Source organism: Paramormyrops kingsleyae, chromosome 11, assembly GCF_048594095.1.
Source record: "Paramormyrops kingsleyae isolate MSU_618 chromosome 11, PKINGS_0.4, whole genome shotgun sequence".
Classification (NCBI taxonomy): domain Eukaryota; kingdom Metazoa; phylum Chordata; class Actinopteri; order Osteoglossiformes; family Mormyridae; genus Paramormyrops; species Paramormyrops kingsleyae.
In genome coordinates this window covers 7,332,957-7,342,108 of record NC_132807.1, presented here as the reverse complement: position 1 = coordinate 7,342,108, position 9,152 = coordinate 7,332,957, and the positions used below count along the sequence as shown (strand labels likewise).

General features: G+C 46.2%; 1 long non-coding RNA gene across 1 annotated transcript; it reads left to right on the top strand.

Moving 5' to 3' along the window:
* The first annotated feature begins 2,538 nt into the window (after positions 1-2,538).
* On the top strand, positions 2,539-5,896 carry LOC140593386 (uncharacterized). The gene is made up of 2 exons (XR_011993681.1): positions 2,539-2,582; positions 4,282-5,896. It is a non-coding gene; the product is annotated as an uncharacterized lncRNA (long non-coding RNA).
* The last annotated feature ends 3,256 nt before the right edge of the window (positions 5,897-9,152 follow it).

The following is a 9,152-nucleotide window of genomic DNA, read 5'->3' as shown; positions in this document are numbered from 1 at the left end:
CTAGTTAGCGCCGCTGATCCTTTTTTCATCCTCAGCGCCTGGTGGACAACCGCACGGGAAAAGAAAAAAAGGCTGAGATAGGATGGAGGGAGCACCCGTGGGAGCAGACGGGGGGGGGGGGGGGGGCGGAGGCACGGGGTGACGTGCTGGGGACTGGGGGGTTCGGATCTGCGGTGGTCTGAACCCACGGAAGGAGGTTGGGCGTCATGCCTACAGTGATGTGCTGCCTCTGGAGACGAGGCCGACCGTCAAGGTGAGAGGAGCAGAGGTCCGCTCTGCCCTAAAATCATTAATGCGTTTTACTGCATGCAAATGACAGGATTTATTTAAATGGGGCTAGTTTCCCTCCTCCACCACGGCCCTCATAGGACGATACACCGAGACTGAGCTATTAATAACCCTACAGAGCAGACAGCCATTGTTATGATAGACCGCAGCCCGCTGAGTCCTTTCATGTGTGTGCAAACAGCCAAACCCCTCGACCGCTAATGAACTTTACGGTTCCGACGGGAGGTCCCAGAACACGCTGGCTATGCCCGCCTCCGGGCCGGCTGACAGTATGGCTGAGACCCGGGTCAGCAGCTGACAGCACGGGAAGAGCACGAATTCTCGGTGAGGGTTTCGATCTGTACCTCTGTCTCCCAGCTGATATCAGCATACCTTAGCCCCTGCCCCCAATATCACGGCCTCTGGAAATGCCACCAGCTGTAGAAAGAACCCAGGCGGGAGCCACTCCATCCCGGCCTGCACCCCCGGGCTTTCTGGCGGGGGAGGGGATGATAATGGACCTCACATCACTGACATCGGCAGCCCACTTCTGTCTGCCACCATTCGCAGACTGGGAGGGGTCCCCTCAAGCAGGACCCACAGCCTAGACCGTGCAGGAAACACCCATCTGGTGGAGGCCCAGTCAAATTCGATGGGCTTCGCTTCATTGATGATGTCACAAAGGCTGTGAAGGTGGGACCGTGTGGGACGTTCCTGTCATTAACACAGTCACATGCTTTCAAACTGCAGGCGCATGTGAATGAAGTTTAGTATGCGCAGTCCTGTATGATCTGTCTTAGAGCCCCAGGATGGATCGGACCTATTGAATACAAGGTTTCCCTTATCACTCACCAATGCATCCATGGAAATGCCCCCCTTTACTTAAAAGAACTACTTACCCCCCTAACCTCAACACGGTCTCGACCATCTACAAATGCAAATGGTCTCCTACTTCCCAGGACCAAACTCAGCACCATGGGTGATCGGGCCTCCTGTTCTGCCACCCCGTGTCTATGGAACACCCTCCCAGACCATTTGAGGGCTCCACAGACTATTGAGAATTTTAAAAAAGGACTTAAGACATTTCTTTTTAATAGAACTGATGGATTTTAATTAAATTTTGTAGGCTACAGATTTCTTAATTATTGATCTACTTGCTTGTTTTAATTGTTGTTTTAATGTGTTTTTTCACTTTTTTAGGATGACTTATTTTGTGGCACTTTGAGATTTATTTTAAATGTAAAGTACGTTACAAATAAAATCTATTATTATTATTATTATTATTACTGTCCCACCACCCCTTCAGATATAAAAAAAATGGTGGAAAGAGCAGGCAGTGAGTATTGTTGGCGAATCACTTGCATCCTATATAGGTTGTCATTTAAAAAGCCATTTAAAAACTTGCCCTTACAAGAACATCATAATGCTGTTGCACAGATGAAAAAACATCCCCCGTAAACAGAGATTAAAACACACGTGGTAGCATTTGAAACAGAAGGCAAGCACCTGCAGGCGGCTGCAGGCGGAGGTACGAGTCCCGCACAGAACCTCACACATTACCACCTGCTTGTGTCTCAACTGGGATGTCTACCCAGGATAACAGGATAAAGGATTAGAGCCAGGTTTTACAAAATTACAGAGTGAAGTGACCTTTTCAAAGCAAGGCATTATGTATCTCTAGCTGTTGAGGAAAACCAACAAAATATGCAAAAAAAAAAAGAAAAATCCAATATCAGATCAGAGTCCGACAAAGCAAATGAAGGCAAATAGACTTGTTATCCCTCAATATCGACAGGTGTGTCTATTTTCTGCAGCTTTTGTTTATCGGTGTTTTTGTTTACAAAGTATGAGTGATGACAGAGATGAGTTTGTATCACAGAATCGCAATTGTCTGGGTGAAACCGAAAAATGCTTATCAGCACGTACAGAACACATAAGCCCTGCTGGAAAAAAAATGCCCTTTTCAATCGCAGAGGAGACAGAATATTATTCTGCGATAGCTAAACACTGTCGCTGTGTAATTTGGGAGCTGGTCTCTGCCAGGGAGGGGGCAGTGGTGGGGGGTGGGGGTGCGCGCTCAACTCCCCGGAGTTTAAGAAATGGGTAGAGTCTGTTTCTATCCGCTCAGAACAGCACCCACCAAGAATCGCGCAAACGGGTCCCAAATCCACGCTGGAACCTACGGAGGCACACGACAGAGACAAAAGGCACCGGTCCACACCTCTGGGGAGACTGCTTCCGCGAACACCCCCCCCCTCCCACCAACACATTCGCCCAGCCCCGCTCGCTGGTTTCCGGTGGCGACTGTCTGAGAAGTAAGTCTGGCTTTTCTCGTGCTCCGTCTGCTTGCTCCGGAGGCGCCTGCGACTCGCTCGGCTCTCGCTGATGTCCACAGGAGGGGGGTCTCCTTGGTGTCCTGGTGGTCCACGTTCGTGGGGGTTTGCCTGGGATTTGTATGGAGAAAGGAGGGGGGGGGTGAAGGATGAAGGCGGGAGAGGATGGTGGCAGCCGTTTGTCAGTCTCCAGCACCTAAGGGGCTTCTGGAGAGTCATGATTTTCACCTGGCTTTCGATAAAACTGCCAGTGATGCCTGTAAGACAGGGACAGTGCGGATGTGCCAGCTCAGCGGGCTCCCGTTCGCGCTCTTGGATGCCTGATCGGCGCGTGTGCGTCCCGCCAGCCTTTGTCTCTGCGTCTTCGCTTAGGGAGAGAAAAGTTATTAAGTTGCGACTGAAGGCGGCTGCGTGTTCCTTGTTCCCTTTTCCTCTGGCTTCGGAGCTCAGGTCCTGGCAGCACACCAGTAGAGTCTAATTACAAAGACCGCAGACTGGCTGAATAATTTAAACCCCTCCTGAAGCTGAAAAAGCCCGATCTCCTGAAAGCACAGGCAATATTTCATCATAAAGAACAGCGCCACAGACGACTGGGCTACCAGTGATTGGTGTTGCAATAATGGTTCAGGCTGACTAGAAACTGAAAGAAATCAGAGAGGCGACTTCAGCCCCGGTGTCCTGCCTGCAGGGGCCGCAGACAGGTTGATAGAGTTTAGTAAGAGCAAACGCCTTCAGAGGTAAGATTTCCCTACACAGCGCAGGCTGAACACGTGTCTTGTATTTGGCAGTGAATGATGGTTTTTCTTCTTTTGTCAAACTGCAATGACAGCTCTTGCGAATTGCTGTCTGGGGAGATGGATGTGGCTGTCTGGTGCACCGGACTCTGTCCCACACTCTGCCAAAAAGAAGGTCTTAAGAGGCTTCCTTTGACTCCCCCTTCATTGCAAACCCTTGCCTCGTGCTCCTTTGTTCTCCGTGCCAGGGCTTGGTGTTTCGGAGGCCCCGCCCACTTTGCCCATCCAATTAATAAAGCATGTGAGTGTTACGCTTGAGGGCCGGTAGAGAGGGTGGCTAATGTGGGTTGGCGTGATGAAGCCCCCCCACGTGTCTGTTGATGAGCATCCTTTCTGGAGTTGGAAACTTGGACAATACGTCGGTGGCCATTGTGCTGATGCCCCCCTAGAATGTTCCCTCTCTCTCTCTCTCTTGCTCCCCTCTGCAAGTAATGGAAGCAGCTCTGTCCCCTGGTGTGCTGTGCTGTTGTGGGAATACACAAGGAAGAGAATTTTTGCAAAAAAAGTACTTTTATTTCCTTTGGAACTCAGGCCTGGCTATTCGCTTCCTGCAGTCCGTATGCCTGCACATTGATTCTGGTAAACAAGTGCATGATCTGTAGCAGAGTCGGAAGGCTCCATTAACGGAGACATAAGCAGTTACCTTGTTAGTTACCTAACAAGCATAGACAGTCAATGTTTAAACAAGGGTAGCAACCCATTGCTAACGGTTCACATGTTCAGCATTCCCTCCAAATTCGTTTCTAAGAAAAAGACCCAGCTACTGCTACAAAATAGTATAATTAGAATTAAATGACAGCATCACGTATGTTTCCACTATATGAAAACAGAAAAATATCATGAGAATTTCATTTTCCTTGTTGACTTTTTCCACCTCTCATTTCCAGAGCTAAAGAATTGACTCTCAAGGTGCGAGTTTGCTTGTTCCGTACACACTGTGCTCCAGACACTTTCACGTTCAAGCACTTCATTACTGGAGACTACCCCGAAAATAGCTCTCCATCAATCTCTGGATGGATTTCACCATGTGTTTTTGTCCGCTTTTCGATCCATCAAGCACAAGCACCCTGTCCGGGGCTTCTCTCCAGAACCACCATCAATTACTCTGCAGATGGACCTCTTGATAGTCAGATTTCCATGAAAACCTCTGATCCAACACAGAAGTTGAATTCCCGGCTCACTGAGAAAAGCTCCTAATAAAGCAGCACCCATCCTTAGGAGGTGCCACCAATCAGCTGTCATTCACTCAGTTACCTTTAGTTGAGCCTTAATTTCATAATGAAACATGGAGACGTGTGTTTGGTGCATGCAGGGGTCTTTTGTGTCTTTTTATATTTCTGTCGGTTTCGTAAGAAAACTGGGTTACAAAATAACATTAATAAAATAAATGTTTCTAATTGGAGTTTTTGTTCCGGAACCACAACATCAGGGGCAATGCCACCAAAAATTAAAACAGAAAATAAAAAGGGAAAAAACAAGTGTAACAATTTACCAGAAACATTTTCTTTAATTTCTGAATTTCTTACGGAATAATACTGTCGGTCCAGGCATTTGACCTGCTCTTTTGTAACTGAATACTTCTTCAGTCTAAACAGGCTTGTGATACTTCCAGAATTTAGGGATAGTTTAAGCAGAATGACACTGCATGTCCTCCTATTACCCTTCAGACTTGTAAAGAGTGTGATACTTAATTAGTACAACTCTGATGTATATCAGAAGCCAATTTTTCTATGTTTATCAAAAAGAAGAAAGAATACTGTTTAAGATAAATAATGGTATGCATGTGTGAGTGAATGGTGTGTGTGTGTGTGTGTGTGCCCTGTGAGGGTAGCCTCTGGGATAGAGTCCGAATCCCCCCCCCCCGCAACCCTGCATATGACAAGTGGTGACAGAAAATGGATGGATGGTAGGGGGTGTCAAGAGATCTCGCGATATTACAACATGAGATTTCTTGTTGGAGTGAAAAGCGGTCTGGCGAAGGTGCTGCAAATCAGCTGCTGTAAGCATGTCGGCGTCTGACGAAATTACTATAGTAGAAGCCCCAGACACTTTAAAATCTTTTGTGTGGCAGCATTTTGGGAACCCGGTGGAAAATATAAACGGCAAAAGGGTGACAGACAAAACACAAACCATCTGTACGCATTGTAGGAAAATAATGCCGTACGCAGCAGCTAATGCTACTGCTATGCAAAGCCATTTGCAGCAACATCAAAGCTCTTTACTTAAATCCACTGCACCGGTGAAGAAAACATTAAAAAAAAGTTTTATGTTTGTTATTTATATTGTTTTATTTATATTGTATTTTATGTTTAATTGAGAAGTTGAATATGAGAGAAACCTGTCATTTGAGTTTGTGGTGAAATATTTTATGGTGCTAGATATTTGTTCTGTTCTTTACTGCATATGATGATGGTGATTATTTAAATCATTTCACCATACATCTGCATTGTTTAGCATTTTTTGTCTTTCAAATTAATCAAATAAAAGGCTGCTTTCCAGTAATATATTTCCTCTTTGAAGTTTTCCTTAAAATATTGTTAAAATATTTTATATTTATATCGTCTCATCTCGTGAACCCAATATCGTGTCTCGTCTCGTGGGCTGAGTATATCGTTACACCCTTAGTGGATGGATAAATAATATTGATTATAAACTTTACAGGACATTGCATTAGTCAAATACCCACTTACCAGTGTTAATTAAATAGCATAATCACAAGATACTGTGGTGGACAGATGCTGGACCTGTGCTTTTATCTTGACAAAGCAACCTACAAGCCAAAAGTCTGCTAAAGAACCACAAGAGGCTTTTAAAACAACTCACTTCCTCACTGAGCAGGGGACACCCCTGCTGAAAGCGAGGCAGCCAGGGCTCACGGGGTCTGTGGAAACACTGGCAGGTACCAGCAGACCAGGACTGGCGGGTCCAGCTCTAGCAGCATTAAGTGAGACGCGGCCAGCCGATTAGCTAAATGTCATGCGGCAGGAACACTGGCATGGGGTGGTTGTTGTAATGCACAAATAATCCTCAAAGAACTGATCCCACAAACCGCTGGCCTTTAGAGGCAAATCTCCAAAAGGGAATTTGAGGACCAGCTGGGCTATCTGCTCAGCCTGATTCTCACCCTACATATGTGCCCGCAGATAAGCAGAAAGAGCATTGTCCTGCAGACAAGCGAAAGGAGAAGTTAGACTGTACAGTGCCCTGCAAAATAGCAGACATGCGTCAAAACAGAGGAGAAAGAGGACGAGGTTTTTGAAGCTGGCACCAGAAATGATGGGGCCAAAGTGCGAGTTGCCGGCTCTAGGAAGGTGATAAACTGACTTCTCAGCTGTCTTCTCTATTGATGGCCGTTGGTCACATGACAGGAACACACCCACACATCCATTTGAAGGTGAATATTAGGAATAACCTGTTTTTCTAAGCATCATCCTTTCTGTTTGCTTTTTATTGGTTGGTAATCTGACATCTGTAGAAGTAATGACTAAAAGTCAAACGCTATTCTGGGTGAAAATCAGCCTATTAAAGGGGTGGCAGAGTGGTTCACACTCATTTCACACCTCTGGACTGGGGTTTGAGACTACGCCACAGCTCCATGTGTGTGGAGTTTGCACGTTCTCTTCTTATTCAAAACACATTCGCTATGGGGATATGGACACAGGCTGGTGACAGGAAAGGGTTAAGGACTGAAACAGCTCAGCGCTAAAGTATTTTTGCGTTATTCAACACAGAGCAGCCATCTCTCTGGACCGTCTGGAGTAATGACATCATTAGTCATTACGGGCCATGTAGCTCAAAGGATGAAATGAAGAGAGCGACTGGATGTTTTTAGCAGAACGGGAAAAAACACACCACTCACAAGTCAATTGAGGGCAAACGGAGAAAAGAGCATGCAGACAGAATCTAACAAACGCAACGCTAAAGACAAAAAAAAAATCAGCTAAAGTACACAAAAATAATACAATGTTAATTAGTGGCACTAGAGAAGTACACATGTTCCATCTGATTGTCTTCTAATTAATCTCCTGGGATGAAAACAACTGAGCCAAGGAAAGACTCGAACTCCACGAGAGCGTGACTATGTAAGGCGAGCAGTGCAGACAGGCACAGGATGGCACCGCTGGAGCGTCACTCTTTATATGCATGTAACTGATGCGATGGAACTACATCCAGGATGAACCACTAGTTCTCCGAATGCTGCTTCCGAGGGACTCGCAAATCTGTACTGGACCACTGTAGGCTGCGTTGGAATGAGACCTGCAGCAATTATGCTGCGTTCCATTTACCCCAGATGCTGGAAGCTGGGAATGACGTCACACCCGAGTTAACCGTGTTGCAGTACAGCAAGTGGGATAGTCATTAAGCAATACCAGGGACCTGTTTCAAAAATCAGGATTTCTTGCTTAGCTGGATAACTTCTTGTATCTGGCTTTCTGAAACTCCCAATTCTAGTCAGGTTCATTGTTAGCCATTGCTGGCAACAGCAGTTGGTAATAATGCATTATGCGGTATTTTGCGCATGCAAACACCGTAGCAACACGTCCACAGATATCGGTTGGACAGCTCTGTGTGTACAACCGATTTACTGAGACACAAATAAGACACAAGTGCTAACACACAGTATATAACTACAGCTTTCACTTCTGGTGATGGAGGCGGCAGCCATCTTGAATTCTGAGGTCAGGCGGGGATGCAGAAGTTCCTAAAACTTTCCAAGTCGGAATTACAACTTCGGGGGGCGTTCCAGTTGAAATTTCGACTTCCCAGCTCAAATGGAATGCAGAATTATATGACCCAGTGAAAGAGCCATAGAGGAAGCGCCCCAGGTTGAGAATGATAAAGATTTGAAGCCCCAGGAGTCATGCACCTTCATCGCCCAAGGTTAAAAGCTCTTTCCTCAGACAGTCTGCCTCCTTACATAATCTAGTTATGCAGCAGGAAATGCTCCCTTCCTGAAGGAAGGTTACTTGTGCTATTTTCATCTAAATAATGAAACACCAGAAGAGCAAAATCACATTATTCAAACACCTTCACCAAATTACATTATCGAACTAGGATACCCGAAATCGTGTCAATGTCTCAGGCGTGCACGGCAAATGCGCATCTTGGATTCGCCATTCCGAACAGACATGGAGAGACGAACGTATCATTTTTTCAGCCCACAGAACACTCATTCGCAATGAAAACACATTTTGATTCAAGATAGGAGAGAAGACAGCTGCACGGATTAATTTCAACATACGCTGGACTGAGATTTTTTTTAAGATGTAAGGATACAGCTGCAGCTTGGTCACCTGTGCAAGAACCGGACACTTGCTGGGAAAGGCGACTAATAAAACTCTCATGAGGAACAGTTGGATTTCAATGGGGCATTGAAAGAGTTGCGTGAAAGGAAGGGTTGGTCAGAGAGTCACAGGGTTTTTGACAGCAGATGAGAGTCTGACGTGAACAAAACCAGGGATTTTTTTCCTGTTACTGATACTGATGCTAACAGGACTGTGCAAGCCTGCTCAAATAACAGCCGACCCCCCCCCCCCAGATGAAGCGCTTCCCGAGTCTGGCTGCTATTATCACAAGGAGCCACTGCCAAGTCTGCTGCCCATCCTACCTCCTGAACTACTATCCATCTGTACACAGTGACCTCCACCACAGCACCCAGCCCCATATGCACACACATCTACAACCCCCCCCCCCGAGAAACACACCCTCGCACATATTAACCCACCCACACCTCCTCCCCTATGTACACACACACACA